This window comes from Salmo salar, chromosome 16 (assembly GCF_965601325.2).
Source record: "Salmo salar chromosome 16, fSalSal1, whole genome shotgun sequence".
Taxonomy (NCBI): Eukaryota; Metazoa; Chordata; class Actinopteri; order Salmoniformes; family Salmonidae; genus Salmo; species Salmo salar.
In genome coordinates this window covers 1,540,940-1,567,323 of record NC_138306.1, presented here as the reverse complement: position 1 = coordinate 1,567,323, position 26,384 = coordinate 1,540,940, and positions in this window count along the sequence as shown.

The window sequence follows — 26,384 nt, the reverse complement described above, 5'->3', positions numbered from 1 at the left end:
AGTGACCCCGGTCATGCCGAACTAGCGACATTCTGGACAGGCCTAAAAAAACATGTTAAAACCATTTTCACAAAAATTTGTAGATTTCTATTTTTGTCACCAAAAACGATGACTCCGATCATGCCGAACTAGCGACATTTTGGACAGGCCTAAAAAAACACATTTTAGAACCATTTTCAAAAAAAAAAGCTCAGAATTTTTTTTTTCATTTTTTGACACAAAAACAGTGACCCTCGTCATACTGAACTATCGACATTCTGGACAGGCCTAAAAAAAACATTTTAAATCCATTTTCACAAAAAATTGCAGATATTTTTTTTTCATTTTCGTGACACAAAAACAGTGACCCCGGACATGCCGAACTATCGACATTCTGGACAGGCCTAAAAAAAAACATTTTAAAACCATTTTCACAAAAAATTGCAGATTTCTATTTTGTCCCTAAAAACGATGACTCCGATCATACCGAAAAAGCGACATTCTGGACAGGTCTAAAAAAAACATTTTAGAACCATTTTCACAAAAAAAGCTCAGATTTTTTTTTTTCATTTTTTGACACAAAAACAGTGACCCCGGTCATGCCGAACTATCGACATTCTGGACAGGCCTAAAAAAACATTTTAAAACCATTTTCACAAAAAATTGCAGATTTCTATATTGTCCCTAAAAACGATGACTCCGATCATGCCGAAAAAGCGACATTCTGGACAGGCCTAAACATTTTTTTTTAAACCATTTTCACAAAAAATTGCAGATATTTTTTTTTCATTTTCGTGACACAAAAACAGTGACCCTGGTCATGCCGAACTAGCGACATTCTGGACAGGCCTAAAAAAACATGTTAAAACCATTTTCACAAAAAATTTTAGATTTCTATTTTTTTCACCAAAAACGATGACTCCGATCATGCCGAAAAAGTGACATTCTGGACAGGCCTAAAAAAAAGATTTAAAAACCATTTTCACAAAAAATTGCAGATATTTTTTTTCCATTTTCGTGACACAAAAACAGTGACCCCGGGTCATGCCGAGCTATCGACATTCTGGACAGGCCTAAAAAAATATTTTAATACCATTTTCACAAAAAATTGCAGATTTCTATTTTGTCCCTAAAAACGATGACTCCCATCATGCCGAAAAAGCGACATTCTGGACAGGCCTAAAAAAAAATTTAAAACCATTTTCACAAAAAATGGCAGATTTTTTTTTTTCATTTTCGTGACACAAAAACAGTGACCCCGGTCATGCCGAACTATCGCCATTCTTGACAGGCCTAAAAAAACATTTTAAAACCATTTTAACAAAAAATTGCAGATTTCTATTTTGTCCCTAAAAACGATGACTCTGATCATGCCAAAAAAGCGACATTCTGGACAGGCCTAAAAAAAACATTTCAAAACCATTTTCACAAAAAATTGCAGATATTTTTTTTTCATTTTCGTGACACAAAAACAGTGACCCCGGTCATGCCGAACTATCGACATTCTGGACAGGCCTAAAAAAAACATTTTAAAACCATTTTCACAAAAAATTGCAGATTTCTATTTTGTCCCTAAAAACGATGACTCCGATCATGCCGAAAAAGCGACATTCTGGACAGGCCTAAAAAAAAATTTAAAAACCATTTTCACCAAAAATGGCAGATTTTTTTTTCTTCATTTTTTGACACAAAAACAGTGACCCTCGTCATACTGAACTATTGACATTCTGGACAGGCCTAAAAAAAACATTTTAAATCCATTTTCACAAAAAATGGCAGATTTTTTTTTTCATTTTCGTGACACAAAAACAGTGACCTAAAAACGATGACTCCGATCATGCCGAAAAAGCGACATTCTGGACAGGCCTAAACATTTTTTTTTAAACCATTTTCACCAAAAATTGCAGATATTTTTTTTTCATTTTCGTGACACAAAAACAGTGACCCCGGTCATGCCGAACTAGCGACATTCTGGACAGGCCTAAAAAAACATGTTAAAACCATTTTCACAAAAATTTGTAGATTTCTATTTTTGTCACCAAAAACGATGACTCCGATCATGCCGAACTAGCGACATTTTGGACAGGCCTAAAAAAACACATTTTAGAACCATTTTCAAAAAAAAAGTTCAGAATTTTTTTTTTCATTTTTTGACACAAAAACAGTGACCCTCGTCATACTGAACTATCGACATTCTGGACAGGCCTAAAAAAAACATTTTAAATCCATTTTCACAAAAAATTGCAGATATTTTTTTTTCATTTTCGTGACACAAAAACAGTGACCCCGGACATGCCGAACTATCGACATTCTGGACAGGCCTAAAAAAAACATTTTAAAACCATTTTCACAAAAAATTGCAGATTTCTATTTTGTCCCTAAAAACGATGACTCCGATCATGCCGAAAAAGCGACATTCTGGACAGGTCTAAAAAAAACATTTTAGAACCATTTTCACAAAAAAAGCTCAGATTTTTTTTTCTTCATTTTTTGACACAAAAACAGTGACCCCGGTCATGCCGAGCTATCGACATTCTGGACAGGCCTAAAAAAAATATTTTAAAACCATTTTCACAAAAAATTGCAGATTTCTATTTTGTCCCTAAAAACGATGACTCCCATCATGCCGAACTATCGCCATTCTTGACAGGCCTAAAAAAACATTTTAAAACCATTTTCACAAAAAATTGCAGATTTCTATATTGTCCCTAAAAACGATGACTCCGATCATGCCGAAAAAGCGACATTCTGGACAGGCCTAAACATTTTTTTTTAAACCATTTTCACAAAAAATTGCAGATATTTTTTTTTCATTTTCGTGACACAAAAACAGTGACCCTGGTCATGCCGAACTAGCGACATTCTGGACAGGCCTAAAAAAACATGTTAAAACCATTTTCACAAAAAATTGTAGATTTCTATTTTTGTCACCAAAAACGATGACTCCGATCATGCCGAAAAAGTGACATTCTGGACAGGCCTAAAAAAAACATTTAAAAACCATTTTCACAAAAAATTGCAGATATTTTTTTTCCATTTTCGTGACACAAAAACAGTGACCCCGGGTCATGCCGAGCTATCGACATTCTGGACAGGCCTAAAAAAATATTTTAAAACCATTTTCACAAAAAATTGCAGATTTCTATTTTGTCCCTAAAAACGATGACTCCGATCATGCCGAAAAAGCGACATTCTGGACAGGTCTAAAAAAAACATTTTAGAACCATTTTCACAAAAAAAGCTCAGATTTTTTTTTCTTCATTTTTTGACACAAAAACAGTGACCCCGGTCATGCCGAGCTATCGACATTCTGGACAGGCCTAAAAAAATATTTTAAAACCATTTTCACAAAAAATTGCAGATTTCTATTTTGTCCCTAAAAACGATGACTCCCATCATGCCGAAAAAGCGACATTCTGGACAGGCCTAAAAAAATTTTTAAAACCATTTTCACAAAAAATGGCAGATTTTTTTTTTTCATTTTCGTGACACAAAAACAGTGACCCCGGTCATGCCGAACTATCGCCATTCTTGACAGGCCTAAAAAAACATTTTAAAACCATTTTCACAAAAAATTGCAGATTTCTATTTTGTCCCTAAAAACGATGACTCCGATCATGCCGAAAAAGCGACATTCTGGACAGGTCTAAAAAAAACATTTTAGAACCATTTTCACAAAAAAAGCTCAGATTTTTTTTTTTCATTTTTTGACACAAAAACAGTGACCCCGGTCATGCCGAACTATCGACATTCTGGACAGGTCTAAAAAAACATTTAAAAACCATTTTCACAAAAAATTGCAGATATTTTTTTTCATTTTCGTGACACAAAAACAGTGACCCCGGTCATGCCGAACTATCGACATTCTGGACAGGCCTAAAAAAATATTTTAAAACCATTTTCACAAAAAATTGCAGATTTCTATTTTGTCCCTAAAAACGATGACTCCGATCATGCCGAAAAAGCGACATTCTGGACAGGCCTAAAAAAAACATTTAAAAACCATTTTCACAAAAAATTGCAGATATTTTTTTTTCATTTTCGTGACACAAAAACAGTGACCCCGGTCATGCCGAACTATCGACATTCTGGACAGGCCTAAAAAAACATTTTAAAACCATTTTCACAAAAAATTGCAGATTTCTATTTTGTCCCTAAAAACGATGACTCCAATCATGCCGAAAAAGCGACATTCTGGACAGGCCTAAAAAAAAATGTAAAAACCATTTTCATCAAAAATGGATGATTTTTTTTTCTTCATTTTTTGACACAAAAACAGTGACCCTCGTCATACTGAACTATCGACATTCTGGACAGGCCTAAAAAAACATTTTAAAACCATTTTCACAAAAAATTGAAGATTTCTATATTGTCCCTAAAAACGATGACTCCGATCATGCCGAAAAAGCGACATTCTGGACAGGCCTAAACATTTTTTTTTAAACCATTTTCACCAAAAATTGCAGATATTTTTTTTTCATTTTCGTGACACAAAAACAGTGACCCCGGTCATGCCGAACTAGCGACATTCTGGACAGGCCTAAAAAAACATGTTAAAACCATTTTCACAAAAATTTGTAGATTTCTATTTTTGTCACCAAAAACGATGACTCCGATCATGCCGAACTAGCGACATTTTGGACAGGCCTAAAAAAACACATTTTAGAACCATTTTCAAAAAAAAAAGCTCAGAATTTTTTTTTTCATTTTTTGACACAAAAACAGTGACCCTCGTCATACTGAACTATCGACATTCTGGACAGGCCTAAAAAAAACATTTTAAATCCATTTTCACAAAAAATTGCAGATATTTTTTTTTCATTTTCGTGACACAAAAACAGTGACCCCGGACATGCCGAACTATCGACATTCTGGACAGGCCTAAAAAAAACATTTTAAAACCATTTTCACAAAAAATTGCAGATTTCTATTTTGTCCCTAAAAACGATGACTCTGATCATGCCAAAAAAGCGACATTCTGGACAGGCCTAAAAAAAACATTTCAAAACCATTTTCACAAAAAATTGCAGATATTTTTTTTTCATTTTCGTGACACAAAAACAGTGACCCCGGTCATGCCGAACTATCGACATTCTGGACAGGCCTAAAAAAACATTTTAAAACCATTTTCACAAAAAATTGCAGATTTCTATTTTGTCCCTAAAAACGATGACTCCGATCATGCCGAAAAAGCGACATTCTGGACAGGCCTAAAAAAAAATTTAAAAACCATTTTCACCAAAAATGGCAGATTTTTTTTTCTTCATTTTTTGACACAAAAACAGTGACCCTCGTCATACTGAACTATTGACATTCTGGACAGGCCTAAAAAAAACATTTTAAATCCATTTTCACAAAAAATGGCAGATTTTTTTTTTCATTTTCGTGACACAAAAACAGTGACCTAAAAACGATGACTCCGATCATGCCGAAAAAGCGACATTCTGGACAGGCCTAAACATTTTTTTTTAACCTGTTAGGGCTAGGGGGCAGCATTGACACGGCTGGATAAAAAACATACCCGATTTAATCTGGTTACCACTCCTACTCAGTAACTAGAATATGCATATACTTATTACATATGGATAGAAAACACCCTGAATTTTCTAAAACTGTTTGAATGGTGTCTGTGAGTATAACAGAACTCAAATGGCAGGTCAAAACCTGAGAGATTCCTTTACAGGAAGTGGCCTGTCTGACCATTTGTTGAACTTCTTTTCCATCTCTATCATTTACTAAGGATCTCTGCTCTAACGTGACACTTCCCACGTCGTCCATAGGCGCTCAGAGCCCGGGAAAAAACAGAATGTCGTCATTCCAGCCCCAGGCTGAAACACATTATCGCCTTTCTCAAGTGGCCCATCAAGAGACACTAGCTTATGCGCGTGACCCCGACCGCCCCCGCCTTTGGGATTTTTTCCTCTGTTTGCCGAAAAGGAGATTCCCTGTCGGAATATTATCGCTTTTCTACGAGAAAAATGTCGTAAAAATTGATTTTAAACAGCGGTTGACATGCTTCGATGTACGGTAATGGAATACTTAGAATTCTATTGTCACGAATTGCGCCAAGCGCGTGACACTTCTTTACTATTTCGGATAGTGTCTGGAACGCACTAACAAAACGCCGCTATTCGGATATAACGATGGATTATTTTGGACCAAACCAACATTTGTTATTGAAGTAGCTGTCCTGGGTGTGTATTCTGACGAAGACAACAAAAGGTAATGAAATTTTTATAATAGTAAATATGATTATGGTGAGTGCTAAACTTGCCGGGTGTCTAAATAGCGAGCCCGTGATGCCTGGGCTATGTACTTAGAATATTGCAAAATGTGCTTTCACCAAAAAGCTATTTTAAAATCGGACATATCGAGTGCATAGAGGAGGTCTGTATCTATAATTCTTAAAATAATTGTTATGCTTTTTGTGAACGTTTATCGTGAGTAATTTAGTAAAATGTTAGCGAATTCCCCGGAAGTTTGCGGGGGGTATGCTAGTTCTGAACGTCACATGCTAATGTAAAAAGCTGGTTTTTGATATAAATATGAACTTGATTGAACAAAACATGCATGTATTGTATAACATAATGTCCTAGGGTTGTCATCTGATGAAGATCATCAAAGGTGAGTGCTGCATTTAGCTGTCTTCTGGGTTTTGGTGACATTATATGCTGGCTTGAAAAATGGGTGTCTGATTATTTCTGGCTTGGTACTCTGCTGACATAATCTAATGTTTTGCTTTCGTTATAAAGCCTTTTTGAAATCGGACAGTGTGGTTAGATTAACGAGAGTCTTATCTTTAAATGGCTGTAAAATAGTCATATGTTTGAGAAATTGAAGTAATAGGATTTCTAAGGTTTTGTAAATCGCGCCACAGGATAGCCGTGGCTGTTACGTAGGTGGGACGAATTCGTCCCGCCTAGCCTAGAGAGGTTAAACCATTTTCAACAAAAATTGCAGATATTTTTTTTTCATTTTCGTGACACAAAAACAGTGACCCCGGTCATGCCGAACTAGCGACATTCTGGACAGGCCTAAAAAAACATGTTAAAACCATTTTTACAAAAATTTGTAGATTTCTATTTTTGTCACCAAAAACGATGACTCCGATCATGCCGAACTAGCGACATTTTGGACAGGCCTAAAAAAACACATTTTAGAACCATTTTCAAAAAAAAAGCTCAGATTTTTTTTTTTCATTTTTTGACACAAAAACAGTGACCCTCGTCATACTGAACTATCGACATTCTGGACAGGTCTAAAAAAAACATTTTAGAACCATTTTCACAAAAAAAGCTCAGATTTTTTTTTTTCATTTTTTGACACAAAATCAGTGACCCCGGTCATGCCGAACTATCGACATTCTGGACAGGCCTAAAAAAACATTTTAAAACCATTTTCACAAAAAATTGCAGATTTCTATATTGTCCCTAAAAACGATGACTCCGATCATGCCGAAAAAGCGACATTCTGGACAGGCCTAAACATTTTTTTTTAAACCATTTTCACAAAAAATTGCAGATATTTTTTTTTCATTTTCGTGACACAAAAACAGTGACCCCGGTCATGCCGAACTATCGACATTCTGGACAGGCCTAAAAAAACATGTTAAAACCATTTTCACAAAAAATTGCAGATATTTTTTTTCCATTTTCGTGACACAAAAACAGTGACCCCGGGTCATGCCAAGCTATCGACATTCTGGACAGGCCTAAAAAAATATTTTAATACCATTTTCACAAAAAATTGCAGATATTTTTTTTCCATTTTCGTGACACAAAAACAGTGACCCCGGGTCATGCCGAGCTATCGACATTCTGGACAGGCCTAAAAAAATATTTTAATACCATTTTCACAAAAAATTGCAGATTTCTATTTTGTCCCTAAAAACGATGACTCCCATCATGCCGAAAAAGCGACATTCTGGACAGGCCTAAAAAAATTTTTAAAACCATTTTCACAAAAAATGGCAGATTTTTTTTTTTCATTTTCGTGACACAAAAACAGTGACCCCGGTCATGCCGAACTATCGCCATTCTTGACAGGCCTAAAAAAACATTTTAAAACCATTTTAACAAAAAATTGCAGATTTCTATTTTGTCCCTAAAAACGATGACTCCGATCATGCCGAAAAAGCGACATTCTGGACAGGCCTAAAAAAAACATTTCAAAACCATTTTCACAAAAAATTGCAGATATTTTTTTTTCATTTTCGTGACACAAAAACAGTGACCCCGGTCATGCCGAACTATCGACATTCTGGACAGGCCTAAAAAAACATTTTAAAACCATTTTCACAAAAAATTGCAGATTTCTATTTTGTCCCTAAAAACGATGACTCCGATCATGCCGAAAAAGCGACATTCTGGACAGGCCTAAAAAAAAATTTAAAAACCATTTTCACCAAAAATGGCAGATTTTTTTTTCTTCATTTTTTGACACAAAAACAGTGACCCTCGTCATACTGAACTATTGACATTCTGGACAGGCCTAAAAAAAACATTTTAAATCCATTTTCACAAAAAATGGCAGATTTTTTTTTTCATTTTCGTGACACAAAAACAGTGACCTAAAAACGATGACTCCGATCATGCCGAAAAAGCGACATTCTGGACAGGCCTAAACATTTTTTTTTAAACCATTTTCAACAAAAATTGCAGATATTTTTTTTTCATTTTCGTGACACAAAAACAGTGACCCCGGTCATGCCGAACTAGCGACATTCTGGACAGGCCTAAAAAAACATGTTAAAACCATTTTTACAAAAATTTGTAGATTTCTATTTTTGTCACCAAAAACGATGACTCCGATCATGCCGAACTAGCGACATTTTGGACAGGCCTAAAAAAACACATTTTAGAACCATTTTCAAAAAAAATGCTCAGAATTTTTTTTTTCATTTTTTGACACAAAAACAGTGACCCTCGTCATACTGAACTATCGACATTCTGGACAGGCCTAAAAAAAACATTTTAAATCCATTTTCACAAAAAATTGCAGATATTTTTTTTTCATTTTCGTGACACAAAAACAGTGACCCCGGACATGCCGAACTATCGACATTCTGGAAAGGCCTAAAAAAAACATTTTAAAACCATTTTCACAAAAAATTGCAGATTTCTATTTTGTCCCTAAAAACGATGACTCCGATCATGCCGAAAAAGCGACATTCTGGACAGGTCTAAAAAAAACATTTTAGAACCATTTTCACAAAAAAAGCTCAGATTTTTTTTTTTCATTTTTTTAAACAAAAACAGTGACCCCGGTCATGCCGAACTATCGACATTCTGGACAGGCCTAAAAAACAATTTTAAAACCATTTTCACAAAAAATTGCAGATTTCTATATTGTCCCTAAAAACGATGACTCCGATCATGCCGAAAAAGCGACATTCTGGACAGGCCTAAACATTTTTTTTTAAACCATTTTCACAAAAAATTGCAGATATTTTTTTTTCATTTTCGTGACACAAAAACAGTGACCCTGGTTATGCCGAACTAGCGACATTCTGGACAGGCCTAAAAAAACATGTTAAAACCATTTTCACAAAAAATTGTAGATTTCTATTTTTGTCACCAAAAACGATGACTCCGATCATGCCGAACTAGCGACATTTTGGACAGGCCTAAAAAAACACATTTTAGAACCATTTTCAAAAAAAAAGCTCAGATTTTTTTTTTCATTTTTTTACACAAAAACAGTGACCCCGGTCATGCCGAACTATCGACATTCTGGACAGGCCTAAAAAAACATTTTAAAACCATTTTCACCAAAAATTGCAGATTTCTATATTGTCCCTAAAAACGATGACTCCGATCATGCCGAAAAAGCGACATTCTGGACAGGCCTAAACATTTTTTTTTAAACCATTTTCACAAAAAATTGCAGATATTTTTTTTTCATTTTCGTGACACAAAAACAGTGACCCTGGTTATGCCGAACTAGCGACATTCTGGACAGGCCTAAAAAAACATGTTAAAACCATTTTCCCAAAAAATTGTAGATTTCTATTTTTGTCACCAAAAACGATGACTCCGATCATGCCGAAAAAGTGACATTCTGGACAGGCCTAAAAAAAACATTTAAAAACCATTTTCACAAAAAATTGCAGATATTTTTTTTCCATTTTCGTGACACAAAAACAGTGACCCCGGGTCATGCCGAGCTATCGACATTCTGGACAGGCCTAAAAAAATATTTTAATACCATTTTCACAAAAAATTGCAGATTTCTATTTTGTCCCTAAAAACGATGACTCCCATCATGCCGAAAAAGCGACATTCTGGACAGGCCTAAAAAAATTTTTAAAACCATTTTCACAAAAAATGGCAGATTTTTTTTTTTCATTTTCGTGACACAAAAACAGTGACCCCGGTCATGCCGAACTATCGCCATTCTTGACAGGCCTAAAAAAACATTTTAAAACCATTTTAACAAAAAATTGCAGATTTCTATTTTGTCCCTAAAAACGATGACTCCGATCATGCCGAAAAAGCGACATTCTGGACAGGCCTAAAAAAAACATTTCAAAACCATTTTCACAAAAAATTGCAGATATTTTTTTTTCATTTTCGTGACACAAAAACAGTGACCCCGGTCATGCCGAACTATCGACATTCTGGACAGGCCTAAAAAAACATTTTAAAACCATTTTCACAAAAAATTGCAGATTTCTATTTTGTCCCTAAAAACGATGACTCCGATCATGCCGAAAAAGCGACATTCTGGACAGGCCTAAAAAAAAATTTAAAAACCATTTTCACCAAAAATGGCAGATTTTTTTTTCTTCATTTTTTGACACAAAAACAGTGACCCTCGTCATACTGAACTATTGACATTCTGGACAGGCCTAAAAAAAACATTTTAAATCCATTTTCACAAAAAATGGCAGATTTTTTTTTTCATTTTCGTGACACAAAAACAGTGACCTAAAAACGATGACTCCGATCATGCCGAAAAAGCGACATTCTGGACAGGCCTAAACATTTTTTTTTAAACCATTTTCAACAAAAATTGCAGATATTTTTTTTTCATTTTCGTGACACAAAAACAGTGACCCCGGTCATGCCGAACTAGCGACATTCTGGACAGGCCTAAAAAAACATGTTAAAACCATTTTTACAAAAATTTGTAGATTTCTATTTTTGTCACCAAAAACGATGACTCCGATCATGCCGAACTAGCGACATTTTGGACAGGCCTAAAAAAACACATTTTAGAACCATTTTCAAAAAAAATGCTCAGAATTTTTTTTTTCATTTTTTGACACAAAAACAGTGACCCTCGTCATACTGAACTATCGACATTCTGGACAGGCCTAAAAAAAACATTTTAAATCCATTTTCACAAAAAATTGCAGATATTTTTTTTTCATTTTCGTGACACAAAAACAGTGACCCCGGACATGCCGAACTATCGACATTCTGGAAAGGCCTAAAAAAAACATTTTAAAACCATTTTCACAAAAAATTGCAGATTTCTATTTTGTCCCTAAAAACGATGACTCCGATCATGCCGAAAAAGCGACATTCTGGACAGGTCTAAAAAAAACATTTTAGAACCATTTTCACAAAAAAAGCTCAGATTTTTTTTTTTCATTTTTTTAAACAAAAACAGTGACCCCGGTCATGCCGAACTATCGACATTCTGGACAGGCCTAAAAAACAATTTTAAAACCATTTTCACAAAAAATTGCAGATTTCTATATTGTCCCTAAAAACGATGACTCCGATCATGCCGAAAAAGCGACATTCTGGACAGGCCTAAACATTTTTTTTAAACCATTTTCACAAAAAATTGCAGATATTTTTTTTTCATTTTCGTGACACAAAAACAGTGACCCTGGTTATGCCGAACTAGCGACATTCTGGACAGGCCTAAAAAAACATGTTAAAACCATTTTCACAAAAAATTGTAGATTTCTATTTTTGTCACCAAAAACGATGACTCCGATCATGCCGAACTAGCGACATTTTGGACAGGCCTAAAAAAACACATTTTAGAACCATTTTCAAAAAAAAAGCTCAGATTTTTTTTTTCATTTTTTTACACAAAAACAGTGACCCCGGTCATGCCGAACTATCGACATTCTGGACAGGCCTAAAAAAACATTTTAAAACCATTTTCACCAAAAATTGCAGATTTCTATATTGTCCCTAAAAACGATGACTCCGATCATGCCGAAAAAGCGACATTCTGGACAGGCCTAAACATTTTTTTTTAAACCATTTTCACAAAAAATTGCAGATATTTTTTTTTCATTTTCGTGACACAAAAACAGTGACCCTGGTTATGCCGAACTAGCGACATTCTGGACAGGCCTAAAAAAACATGTTAAAACCATTTTCCCAAAAAATTGTAGATTTCTATTTTTGTCACCAAAAACGATGACTCCGATCATGCCGAAAAAGTGACATTCTGGACAGGCCTAAAAAAAACATTTAAAAACCATTTTCACAAAAAATTGCAGATATTTTTTTTCCATTTTCGTGACACAAAAACAGTGACCCCGGGTCATGCCGAGCTATCGACATTCTGGACAGGCCTAAAAAAATATTTTAAAACCATTTTCACAAAAAATTGCAGATTTCTATTTTGTCCCTAAAATCGATGACTCCGATCATGCCGAAAAAGTGACATTCTGGACAGGCCTAAAAAAAACATTTAAAAACCATTTTCACAAAAAATTGCAGATATTTTTTTCCCATTTTCGTGACACAAAAACAGTGACCCCGGGTCATGCCGAGCTATCGACATTCTGGACAGGCCTAAAAAAATATTTTAAAACCATTTTCACAAAAAATTGCAGATTTCTATTTTGTCCCTAAAAACGATGACTCCCATCATGCCGAAAAAGCGACATTCTGGACAGGCCTAAAAAAAAATTTAAAACCATTTTCACAAAAAATGGCAGATTTTTTTTTTTCATTTTCGTGACACAAAAACAGTGACCCCGGTCATGCCGAACTATCGCCATTCTTGACAGGCCTAAAAAAACATTTTAAAACCATTTTCACAAAAAATTGCAGATTTCTATTTTGTCCCTAAAAACGATGACTCCGATCATGCCGAAAAAGTGACATTCTGGACAGGCCTAAAAAAAACATTTAAAAACCATTTTCACAAAAAATTGCAGATATTTTTTTTCCATTTTCGTGACACAAAAACAGTCATGCCGAGCTATCGACATTCTGGACAGGCCTAAAAAAATATTTTAAAACCATTATCACAAAAAATTGCAGATTTCTATTTTGTCCCTAAAAACGATGACTCAGATCATGCCGAAAAAGCGACATTCTGGACAGGCCTAAAAAAAACATTTAAAAACCATTTTCACAAAAAATTGCAGATTTTTTTTTTTTCATTTTCGTGACACAAAAACAGTGACCCCGGTCATGCCGAACTATCGCCATTCTTGACAGGCCTAAAAAACATTTTAAAACCATTTTCACAAAAAATTGCAGATTTCTATATTGTCCCTAAAAACGATGACTCCGATCATGCCGAAAAAGCGACATTCTGGACAGGCCTAAACATTTTTTTTTAAACCATTTTCACAAAAAATTGCAGATATTTTTTTTTCATTTTCGTGACACAAAAACAGTGACCCTGGTTATGCCGAACTAGCGACATTCTGGACAGGCCTAAAAAAACATGTTAAAACCATTTTCCCAAAAAATTGTACATTTCTATTTTTGTCACCAAAAACGATGACTCCGATCATGCCGAAAAAGTGACATTCTGGACAGGCCTAAAAAAAACATTTAAAAACCATTTTCACAAAAAATTGCAGATATTTTTTTTCCATTTTCGTGACACAAAAACAGTGACCCCGGGTCATGCCGAGCTATCGACATTCTGGACAGGCCTAAAAAAATATTTTAAAACCATTTTCACAAAAAATTGCAGATTTCTATTTTGTCCCTAAAATCGATGACTCCGATCATGCCGAAAAAGTGACATTCTGGACAGGCCTAAAAAAAACATTTAAAAACCATTTTCACAAAAAATTGCAGATATTTTTTTCCCATTTTCGTGACACAAAAACAGTGACCCCGGGTCATGCCGAGCTATCGACATTCTGGACAGGCCTAAAAAAATATTTTAAAACCATTTTCACAAAAAATTGCAGATTTCTATTTTGTCCCTAAAAACGATGACTCCCATCATGCCGAAAAAGCGACATTCTGGACAGGCCTAAAAAAAAATTTAAAACCATTTTCACAAAAAATGGCAGATTTTTTTTTTTCATTTTCGTGACACAAAAACAGTGACCCCGGTCATGCCGAACTATCGCCATTCTTGACAGGCCTAAAAAAACATTTTAAAACCATTTTCACAAAAAATTGCAGATTTCTATTTTGTCCCTAAAAACGATGACTCAGATCATGCCGAAAAAGCGACATTCTGGACAGGCCTAAAAAAAACATTTAAAAACCATTTTCACAAAAAATTGCAGATTTTTTTTTTTTCATTTTCGTGACACAAAAACAGTGACCCCGGTCATGCCGAACTATCGCCATTCTTGACAGGCCTAAAAAACATTTTAAAACCATTTTCACAAAAAATTGCAGATTTCTATTTTGTCCCTAAAAACGATGACTCAGATCATGCCGAAAAAGCGACATTCTGGACAGGCCTAAAAAAAACATTTAAAAACCATTTTCACAAAAAATTGCAGATATTTTTTTTTCATTTTCGTGACACAAAAACAGTGACCCCGGTCATGCCGAACTATCGACATTCTGGACAGGCCTAAAAAACATTTTAAAACCATTTTCACAAAAAATTGCAGATTTCTATTTTGTCCCTAAAAACGATGACTCCGATCATGCCGAAAAAGCGACATTCTGGACAGGTCTAAAATAAACATTTTAGAACCATTTTCACAAAAAAAGCTCAGATTTTTTTTGTTCATTTTTTGACACAAAAACAGTGACCCCGGTCATGCCGAACTATCGACATTCTGGACAGGCCTAAAAAAACATTTTAAAACCATTTTCACAAAAAATTGCAGATTTCTATATTGTCCCTAAAAACGATGACTCCGATCATGCCGAAAAAGCGACATTCTGGACAGGCCTAAACATTTTTTTTAAACCATTTTCACAAAAAATTGCAGATATTTTTTTTTCATTTTCGTGACACAAAAACAGTGACCCCGGTCATGCCGAACTAGCGACATTCTGGACAGGCCTAAAAAAACATGTTAAAACCATTTTCACAAAAATTTGTAGATTTCTATTTTGTCACCAAAAACGATGACTCCGATCATGCCGAACTAGCGACATTTTGGACAGGCCTAAAAAAACACATTTTAGAACCATTTTCAAAAAAAAAGCTCAGAATTTTTTTTTTCATTTTTTGACACAAAAACAGTGACCCCGGGTCATGCCGAGCTATCGACATTCTGGACAGGCCTAAAAAAACATTTTAAAACCATTTTCACCAAAAATTGCAGATTTCTATTTTGTCCCTAAAAACGATGACTCCGATCATGCCGAAAAAGCGACATTCTGGACAGGCCTAAAAAAAAAATTAAAACCATTTTCACAAAAAATGGCAGATTTTTTTTTTTCATTTTCGTGACACAAAAACAGTGACCCCGGTCATGCCGAACTATCGCCATTCTTGACAGGCCTAAAAAAACATTTTAAAACCATTTTCACAAAAAATTGCAGATTTCTATTTTGTCCCTAAAAACGATGACTCCGATCATGCCGAAAAAGCGACATTCTGGACAGGTCTAAAAAAAACATTTTAGAACCATTTTCACAAAAAAAGCTCAGATTTTTTTTTTTCATTTTTTGACACAAAAACAGTGACCCCGGTCATGCTGAACTATCGACATTCTGGACAGGCCTAAAAAGACATTTTAAAACCATTTTCACAAAAAATTGCAGATTTCTATATTGTCCCTAAAAACGATGACTCCGATCATGCCGAAAAAGCGACATTCTGGACAGGCCTAAACATTTTTTTTTAAACCATTTTCACAAAAAATTGCAGATATTTATTTTTCATTTTCGTGACACAAAAACAGTGACCCTGGTCATGCCGAACTAGCGACATTCTGGACAGGCCTAAAAAAAACATGTTAAAACCATTTTCACAAAAAATTGTAGATTTCTATTTTTGTCACCAAAAACGATGACTCCGATCATGCCGAAAAAGTGACATTCTGGACAGGCCTAAAAAAAACATTTAAAAACCATTTTCACAAAAAATTGCAGATATTTTTTTTCCATTTTCGTGACACAAAAACAGTGACCCCGGGTCATGCCGAGCTATCGACATTCTGGACAGGCCTAAAAAAATATTTTAAAACCATTTTCACAAAAAATTGCAGATTTCTATTTTGTCCCTAAAAACGATGACTCCCATCATGCCGAAAAAGCGACATTCTGGACAGGCCTAAACATTTTTTTAAAACCATTTTCACAAAAAATGGCAGATTTTTTTTTTTCATTTTCGTGACACAAAAACAGTGACCCCGGTCATGCCGAACTATCGCCATTCTTGACAGGCCTAAAAAAACATTTTAAAACCATTTTCACAAAAAATTGCAGATTTCTATTTTGTCCCTAAAAACGATGACTCCCATCATGCCGAAAAAGCGACATTCTGGACAGGCCTAAAAAAAAATGTAAAACCATTTTCACAAAAAATGGCAGATTTTTTTTTTTCATTTTCGCGACACAAAAACAGTGACCCCGGTCATGCCGAACTATCGCCATTCTTGACAGGCCTAAAAAAACATTTTAAAACCATTTTCACAAAAAATTGCAGATTTCTATTTTGTCCCTAAAAACGATGACTCAGATCATGCCGAAAAAGCGACATTCTGGACAGGCCTAAAAAAAACATTTAAAAACCATTTTCACAAAAAATTGCAGATATTTTTTTTTCATTTTCGTGACACAAAAACAGTGACCCCGGTCATGCCGAACTATCGACATTCTGGACAGGCCTAAAAAACATTTTAAAACCATTTTCACAAAAAATTGCAGATTTCTATTTTGTCCCTAAAAACGATGACTCCGATCATGCCGAAAAAGCGACATTCTGGACAGGTCTAAAATAAACATTTTAGAACCATTTTCACAAAAAAAGCTCAGATTTTTTTTGTTCATTTTTTGACACAAAAACAGTGACCCCGGTCATGCCGAACTATCGACATTCTGGACAGGCCTAAAAAAACATTTTAAAACCATTTTCACAAAAAATTGCAGATTTCTATATTGTCCCTAAAAACGATGACTCCGATCATGCCGAAAAAGCGACATTCTGGACAGGCCTAAACATTTTTTTTAAACCATTTTCACAAAAAATTGCAGATATTTTTTTTTCATTTTCGTGACACAAAAACAGTGACCCCGGTCATGCCGAACTAGCGACATTCTGGACAGGCCTAAAAAAACATGTTAAAACCATTTTCACAAAAATTTGTAGATTTCTATTTTTGTCACCAAAAACGATGACTCCGATCATGCCGAACTAGCGACATTTTGGACAGGCCTAAAAAAACACATTTTAGAACCATTTTCAAAAAAAAAGCTCAGAATTTTTTTTTTCATTTTTTGACACAAAAACAGTGACCCCGGGTCATGCCGAGCTATCGACATTCTGGACAGGCCTAAAAAAACATTTTAAAACCATTTTCACCAAAAATTGCAGATTTCTATTTTGTCCCTAAAAACGATGACTCCGATCATGCCGAAAAAGCGACATTCTGGACAGGCCTAAAAAAAAAATTAAAACCATTTTCACAAAAAATGGCAGATTTTTTTTTTTCATTTTCGTGACACAAAAACAGTGCCGAACTATGGCAATTCTTGACAGGCCTAAAAAAACATTTTAAAACCATTTTCACAAAAAATTGCAGATTTCTATTTTGTCCCTAAAAACGATGACTCCGATCATGCCGAAAAAGCGACATTCTGGACAGGTCTAAAAAAAACATTTTAGAACCATTTTCACAAAAAATTGCAGATATTTTTTTTTCATTTTCGTGACACAAAAACAGTGACCCCGATCATGCCGAACTAGCGTCATTCTGGACAGGCCTAAAAAAACATGTTAAAACCATTTTCACAAAAATTTGTAGATTTCTATTTTTGTCACCAAAAACGATGACTCCGATCATGCCGAAAAAGCGACATTCTGGACAGGCCTAAAAAAAAATTAAAACCATTTTCACAAAAAATGGCAGATTTTTTTTTTTCATTTTCGTGACACAAAAACAGTGACCCCGGTCATGCCGAACTATGGCCATTCTTGACAGGCCTAAAAAAACATTTTAAAACCATTTTCACAAAAAATTGCAGATTTCTATTTTGTCCCTAAAAACGATGACTCCGATCATGCCGAAAAAGCGACATTCTGGACAGGCCTAAAAAAATTTTTTATAACCATTTTCACCAAAAATGGCTGATTTTTTTTTCTTCATTTTTTGACACAAAAACAGTGACCCTCGTCATACTGAACTATCGACATTCTGGACAGGCCTAAAAAAAACATTTTAAATCCATTTTCACAAAAAATTGCAGATATTTTTTTTTCATTTTCGTGACACAAAAACAGTGACCCCGGTCAAGCCGAACTATCGACATTCTGGACAGGCCTAAAAAACATTTTAAAACCATTTTCACAAAAAATTGCATATTTCTTTTTTGTCCCTAAAAACGATGACTCCGATCATGCCGAAAAAGCGACATTCTGGACAGGCCTAAAAAAAAATTTCAAAACCATTTTCACCAAAAATGGCTGATTTTTTTTTCTTCATTTTTTGACACAAAAACAGTGACCCTCGTCATACTGAACTATCGACATTCTGGACAGGCCTAAAAAAAAACATTTTAAATCCATTTTCAGAAAAAATTGCAGATTTCTATTTTGTCCCTAAAAACGATGACTCCGATCATGCCGAAAAAGCGACATTCTGGACAGGCCTAAAAAAAATTTTTTGAACCATTTTCACAAAAAATTGCAGATATTTTTTTTTCATTTTCGTGACACAAAAACAGTGACCCCGGTCATGCCGAACTATCGACATTCTGGACAGGCCTAAAAAACATTTTAAAACCATTTTCACAAAAAATTGCAGATTTCTATTTTGTCCCTAAAAACGATGACTCCCATCATGCCGAAAAAGCGACATTCTGGACAGGCCTAAAAAAAAATGTAAAACCATTTTCACAAAAAATGGCAGATTTTTTTTTTTCATTTTCGCGACACAAAAACAGTGACCCCGGTCATGCCGAACTATCGCCATTCTTGACAGGCATAAAAAAACATTTTAAAACCATTTTCACAAAAAATTGCAGATTTCTATTTTGTCCCTAAAAACGATGACTCAGATCATGCCGAAAAAGCGACATTCTGGACAGGCCTAAAAAAAACATTTAAAAACCATTTTCACAAAAATTGCAGATATTTTTTTTTCATTTTCGTGACACAAAAACAGTGACCCCGGTCATGCCGAACTATCGACATTCTGGACAGGCCTAAAAAACATTTTAAAACCATTTTCACAAAAAATTGCAGATTTCTATTTTGTCCCTAAAAACGATGACTCCGATCATGCCGAAAAAGCGACATTCTGGACAGGTCTAAAATAAACATTTTAGAACCATTTTCACAAAAAAAGCTCAGATTTTTTTTGTTCATTTTTTGACACAAAAACAGTGACCCCGGTCATGCCGAACTATCGACATTCTGGACAGGCCTAAAAAAACATTTTAAAACCATTTTCACAAAAAATTGCAGATTTCTATATTGTCCCTAAAAACGATGACTCCGATCATGCCGAAAAAGCGACATTCTGGACAGGCCTAAACATTTTTTTTAAACCATTTTCACAAAAAATTGCAGATTTTTTTTTTTCATTTTCGCGACACAAAAACAGTGACCCCGGTCATGCCGAACTATCGCCATTCTTGACAGGCCTAAAAAAACATTTTAAAACCATTTTCACAAAAAATTGCAGATTTCTATTTTGTCCCTAAAAACGATGACTCAGATCATGCCGAAAAAGCGACATTCTGGACAGGCCTAAAAAAAACATTTAAAAACCATTTTCACAAAAAATTGCAGATATTTTTTTTTCATTTTCGTGACACAAAAACAGTGACCCCGGTCATGCCGAACTATCGACATTCTGGACAGGCCTAAAAAACATTTTAAAACCATTTTCACAAAAAATTGCAGATTTCTATTTTGTCCCTAAAAACGATGACTCCGATCATGCCGAAAAAGCGACATTCTGGACAGGTCTAAAATAAACATTTTAGAACCATTTTCACAAAAAAAGCTCAGATTTTTTTTGTTCATTTTTTGACACAAAAACAGTGACCCCGGTCATGCCGAACTATCGACATTCTGGACAGGCCTAAAAAAACATTTTAAAACCATTTTCACAAAAAATTGCAGATTTCTATATTGTCCCTAAAAACGATGACTCCGATCATGCCGAAAAAGCGACATTCTGGACAGGCCTAAACATTTTTTTTAAACCATTTTCACAAAAAATTGCAGATATTTTTTTTTCATTTTCGTGACACAAAAACAGTGACCCCGGTCATGCCGAACTAGCGACATTCTGGACAGGCCTAAAAAAACATGTTAAAACCATTTTCACAAAAATTTGTAGATTTCTATTTTTGTCACCAAAAACGATGACTCCGATCATGCCGAACTAGCGACATTTTGGACAGGCCTAAAAAAACACATTTTAGAACCATTTTCAAAAAAAAAGCTCAGAATTTTTTTTTTCATTTTTTGACACAAAAACAGTGACCCCGGGTCATGCCGAGCTATCGACATTCTGGACAGGCCTAAAAAAACATTTTAAAACCATTTTCACCAAAAATTGCAGATTTCTATTTTGTCCCTAAAAACGATGACTCCGATCATGCCGAAAAAGCGACATTCTGGACAGGCCTAAAAAAAAAATTAAAACCATTTTCACAAAAAATGGCAGATTTTTTTTTTTCATTTTCGTGACACAAAAACAGTGACCCCGGTCATGCCGAACTATGGCCATTCTTGACAGGCCTAAAAAAACATTTTAAAACCATTTTCACAAAAAATTGCAGATTTCTATTTTGTCCCTAAAAACGATGACTCCGAACATGCCGAAAAAGCGACATTCTGGACAGGCCTAAAAAAATTTTTTATAACCATTTTCACCAAAAATGGCAGATTTTTTTTTCTTCATTTTTTGACACAAAAACAGTGACCCTCGTCATACTGAACTATCGACATTCTGGACAGGCCTAAAAAAAACATTTTAAATCCATTTTCACAAAAAATTGCAGATATTTTTTTTTCATTTTCGTGACACAAAAACAGTGACCCCGGTCAAGCCGAACTATCGACATTCTGGACAGGCCTAAAAAACATTTTAAAACCATTTTCACAAAAAATTGCATATTTCTTTTTTGTCCCTAAAAACGATGACTCCGATCATGCCGAAAAAGCGACATTCTGGACAGGCCTAAAAAAAAATTTCAAAACCATTTTCACCAAAAATGGCTGATTTTTTTTTCTTCATTTTTTGACACAAAAACAGTGACCCTCGTCATACTGAACTATCGACATTCTGGACAGGCCTAAAAAAAAACATTTTAAATCCATTTTCAGAAAAAATTGCAGATTTCTATTTTGTCCCTAAAAACGATGACTCCGATCATGCCGAAAAAGCGACATTCTGGACAGGCCTAAAAAAATTTTTTTGAACCATTTTCACAAAAAATTGCAGATATTTTTTTTTCATTTTCGTGACACAAAAACAGTGACCCCGGTCATGCCGAACTATCGACATTCTGGACAGGCCTAAAAAACATTTTAAAACCATTTTCACAAAAAATTGCAGATTTCTATTTTGTCCCTAAAAACGATGACTCCGATCATGCCGAAAAAGCGACATTCTGGACAGGCCTAAAAAAAAATTTCAAAACCATTTTCACCAAAAATGGCTGATTTTTTTTTCTTCATTTTTTGACACAAAAACAGTGACCCTCGTCATACTGAACTATCGACATTCTGGACAGGCCTAAAAAAAAACATTTTAAATCCATTTTCAGAAAAAATTGCAGATTTCTATTTTGTCCCTAAAAACGATGACTCCGATCATGCCGAAAAAGCGACATTCTGGACAGGCCTAAAAAAAATTTTTTGAACCATTTTCACAAAAAATTGCAGATATTTTTTTTTCATTTTCGTGACACAAAAACAGTGACCCCGGTCATGCCGAACTATCGACATTCTGGACAGGCCTAAAAAACATTTTAAAACCATTTTCACAAAAAATTGCAGATTTCTATTTTGTCCCTAAAAACGATGACTCCCATCATGCCGAAAAAGCGACATTCTGGACAGGCCTAAAAAAAAATTTCAAAACCATTTTCACCAAAAATGGCAGATTTTTTTTTCTTCATTTTTTGACACAAAAACAGTGACCCTCGTCATACTGAACTATCGACATTCTGGACAGGCCTAAAAAAAACATTTTAAATCCATTTTCACAAAAAATGGCAGATTTTTTTTTTTCATTTTCGCGACACAAAAACAGTGACCCCGGTCATGCCGAACTATCGCCATTCTTGACAGGCATAAAAAAACATTTTAAAACCATTTTCACAAAAAATTGCAGATTTCTATTTTGTCCCTAAAAACGATGACTCAGATCATGCCGAAAAAGCGACATTCTGGACAGGCCTAAAAAAAACATTTAAAAACCATTTTCACAAAAAATTGCAGATTTTTTTTTTTTCATTTTCGTGACACAAAAACAGTGACCCCGGTCATGCCGAACTATCGCCATTCTTGACAGGCCTAAAAAAACATTTTAAAACCATTTTCACAAAAAATTGCAGATTTCTATTTTGTCCCTAAAAACGATGACTCAGATCATGCCGAAAAAGCGACATTCTGGACAGGCCTAAAAAAAACATTTAAAAACCATTTTCACAAAAAATTGCAGATATTTTTTTTTCATTTTCGTGACACAAAAACAGTGACCCCGGTCATGCCGAACTATCGACATTCTGGACAGGCCTAAAAAACATTTTAAAACCATTTTCACAAAAAATTGCAGATTTCTATTTTGTCCCTAAAAACGATGACTCCGATCATGCCGAAAAAGCGACATTCTGGACAGGTCTAAAATAAACATTTTAGAACCATTTTCACAAAAAAAGCTCAGATTTTTTTTGTTCATTTTTTGACACAAAAACAGTGACCCCGGTCATGCCGAACTATCGACATTCTGGACAGGCCTAAAAAAACATTTTAAAACCATTTTCACAAAAAATTGCAGATTTCTATATTGTCCCTAAAAACGATGACTCCGATCATGCCGAAAAAGCGACATTCTGGACAGGCCTAAACATTTTTTTTAAACCATTTTCACAAAAAATTGCAGATATTTTTTTTTCATTTTCGTGACACAAAAACAGTGACCCCGGTCATGCCGAACTAGCGACATTCTGGACAGGCCTAAAAAAACATGTTAAAACCATTTTCACAAAAATTTGTAGATTTCTATTTTTGTCACCAAAAACGATGACTCCGATCATGCCGAACTAGCGACATTTTGGACAGGCCTAAAAAAACACATTTTAGAACCATTTTCAAAAAAAAAGCTCAGAATTTTTTTTTTCATTTTTTGACACAAAAACAGTGACCCCGGGTCATGCCGAGCTATCGACATTCTGGACAGGCCTAAAAAAACATTTTAAAACCATTTTCACCAAAAATTGCAGATTTCTATTTTGTCCCTAAAAACGATGACTCCGATCATGCCGAAAAAGCGACATTCTGGACAGGCCTAAAAAAAAAATTAAAACCATTTTCACAAAAAATGGCAGATTTTTTTTTTTCATTTTCGTGACACAAAAACAGTGACCCCGGTCATGCCGAACTATGGCCATTCTTGACAGGCCTAAAAAAACATTTTAAAACCATTTTCACAAAAAATTGCAGATTTCTATTTTGTCCCTAAAAACGATGACTCCGAACATGCCGAAAAAGCGACATTCTGGACAGGCCTAAAAAAATTTTTTATAACCATTTTCACCAAAAATGGCAGATTTTTTTTTCTTCATTTTTTGACACAAAAACAGTGACCCTCGTCATACTGAACTATCGACATTCTGGACAGGCCTAAAAAAAACATTTTAAATCCATTTTCACAAAAAATTGCAGATATTTTTTTTTCATTTTCGTGACACAAAAACAGTGACCCCGGTCAAGCCGAACTATCGACATTCTGGACAGGCCTAAAAAACATTTTAAAACCATTTTCACAAAAAATTGCATATTTCTTTTTTGTCCCTAAAAACGATGACTCCGATCATGCCGAAAAAGCGACATTCTGGACAGGCCTAAAAAAAAATTTCAAAACCATTTTCACCAAAAATGGCTGATTTTTTTTTCTTCATTTTTTGACACAAAAACAGTGACCCTCGTCATACTGAACTATCGACATTCTGGACAGGCCTAAAAAAAAACATTTTAAATCCATTTTCAGAAAAAATTGCAGATTTCTATTTTGTCCCTAAAAACGATGACTCCGATCATGCCGAAAAAGCGACATTCTGGACAGGCCTAAAAAAATTTTTTTGAACCATTTTCACAAAAAATTGCAGATATTTTTTTTTCATTTTCGTGACACAAAAACAGTGACCCCGGTCATGCCGAACTATCGACATTCTGGACAGGCCTAAAAAACATTTTAAAACCATTTTCACAAAAAATTGCAGATTTCTATTTTGTCCCTAAAAACGATGACTCCGATCATGCCGAAAAAGCGACATTCTGGACAGGCCTAAAAAACATTTTAAAACCATTTTCACAAAAAATTGCAGATTTCTATTTTGTCCCTAAAAACGATGACTCCGATCATGCCGAAAAAGCGACATTCTGGACAGGTCTAAAAAAAACATTATAGAACCATTTTCACAAAAAAAGCTCAGATTTTTTTTGTTCATTTTTTGACACAAAAACAGTGACCCCGGTAATGCCGAACTATCGACATTCTGGACAGGCCTAAAAAAAAACATTTTAAATCCATTTTCAGAAAAAATTGCAGATTTCTATTTTGTCCCTAAAAACGATGACTCCGATCATGCCGAAAAAGCGACATTCTGGACAGGCCTAAAAAATTTTTTTTGAACCATTTTCACAAAAAATTGCAGATATTTTTTTTTCATTTTCGTGACACAAAAACAGTGACCCCGGTCATGCCGAACTATCGACATTCTGGACAGGCCTAAAAAACATTTTAAAACCATTTTCACAAAAAATTGCAGATTTCTATTTTGTCCCTAAAAACGATGACTCCGATCATGCCGAAAAAGCGACATTCTGGACAGGCCTAAAAAACATTTTAAAACCATTTTCACAAAAAATTGCAGATTTCTATTTTGTCCCTAAAAACGATGACTCCGATCATGCCGAAAAAGCGACATTCTGGACAGGTCTAAAAAAAACATTATAGAACCATTTTCACAAAAAAAGCTCAGATTTTTTTTGTTCATTTTTTGACACAAAAACAGTGACCCCGGTCATGCCGAACTATCGACATTCTGGACAGGCCTAAAAAACATTTTAAAACCATTTTCACAAAAAATTGCAGATTTCTATTTTGTCCCTAAAAACGATGACTCCGATCATGCCGAAAAAGCGACATTCTGGACAGGCCTAAAAAACATTTTAAAACCATTTTCACAAAAAATTGCAGATTTCTATTTTGTCCCTAAAAACGATGACTCCGATCATGCCGAACTAGCGACATTTTGGACAGGCCTAAAAAAAAGCATTTTAGAACTATTTTCAAAAAAAAAGCTCAGAATTATTTTTTTCATTTTTTGACACAAAAACAGTGACCCCGGTCATGCCGAACTATCGACATTCTGGACAGGCCTAAAAAAAACATTTTAAAACCATTTTCACCAAAAATTGCAGATTTCTATTTTGTCCCTAAAAACGATGACTCCGATCATGCCGAAAAAGCGACATTCTGGACAGGCCTAAAAAAAATTTTTTGAACCATTTTCACAAAAAATTGCAGATATTTTTTTTTCATTTTCGTGACACAAAAACAGTGACCCCGGTCAAGCCGAACTATCGACATTCTGGACAGGCCTAAAAAACATTTTAAAACCATTTTCACAAAAAATTGCAGATTTCGATTTTGTCCCTAAAAACGATGACTCTGATCATGCAGAAAAAGCGACATTCTGGACAGGCCTAAAAAAAAATTTAAAAACCATTTTCACCAAAAATGGCTGATTTTTTTTTCTTCATTTTTTGACACAAAAACAGTGACCCTCGTCATACTGAACTATCGACATTCTGGACAGGCCTAAAAAAAACATTTTAAATCCATTTTCACAAAAAAT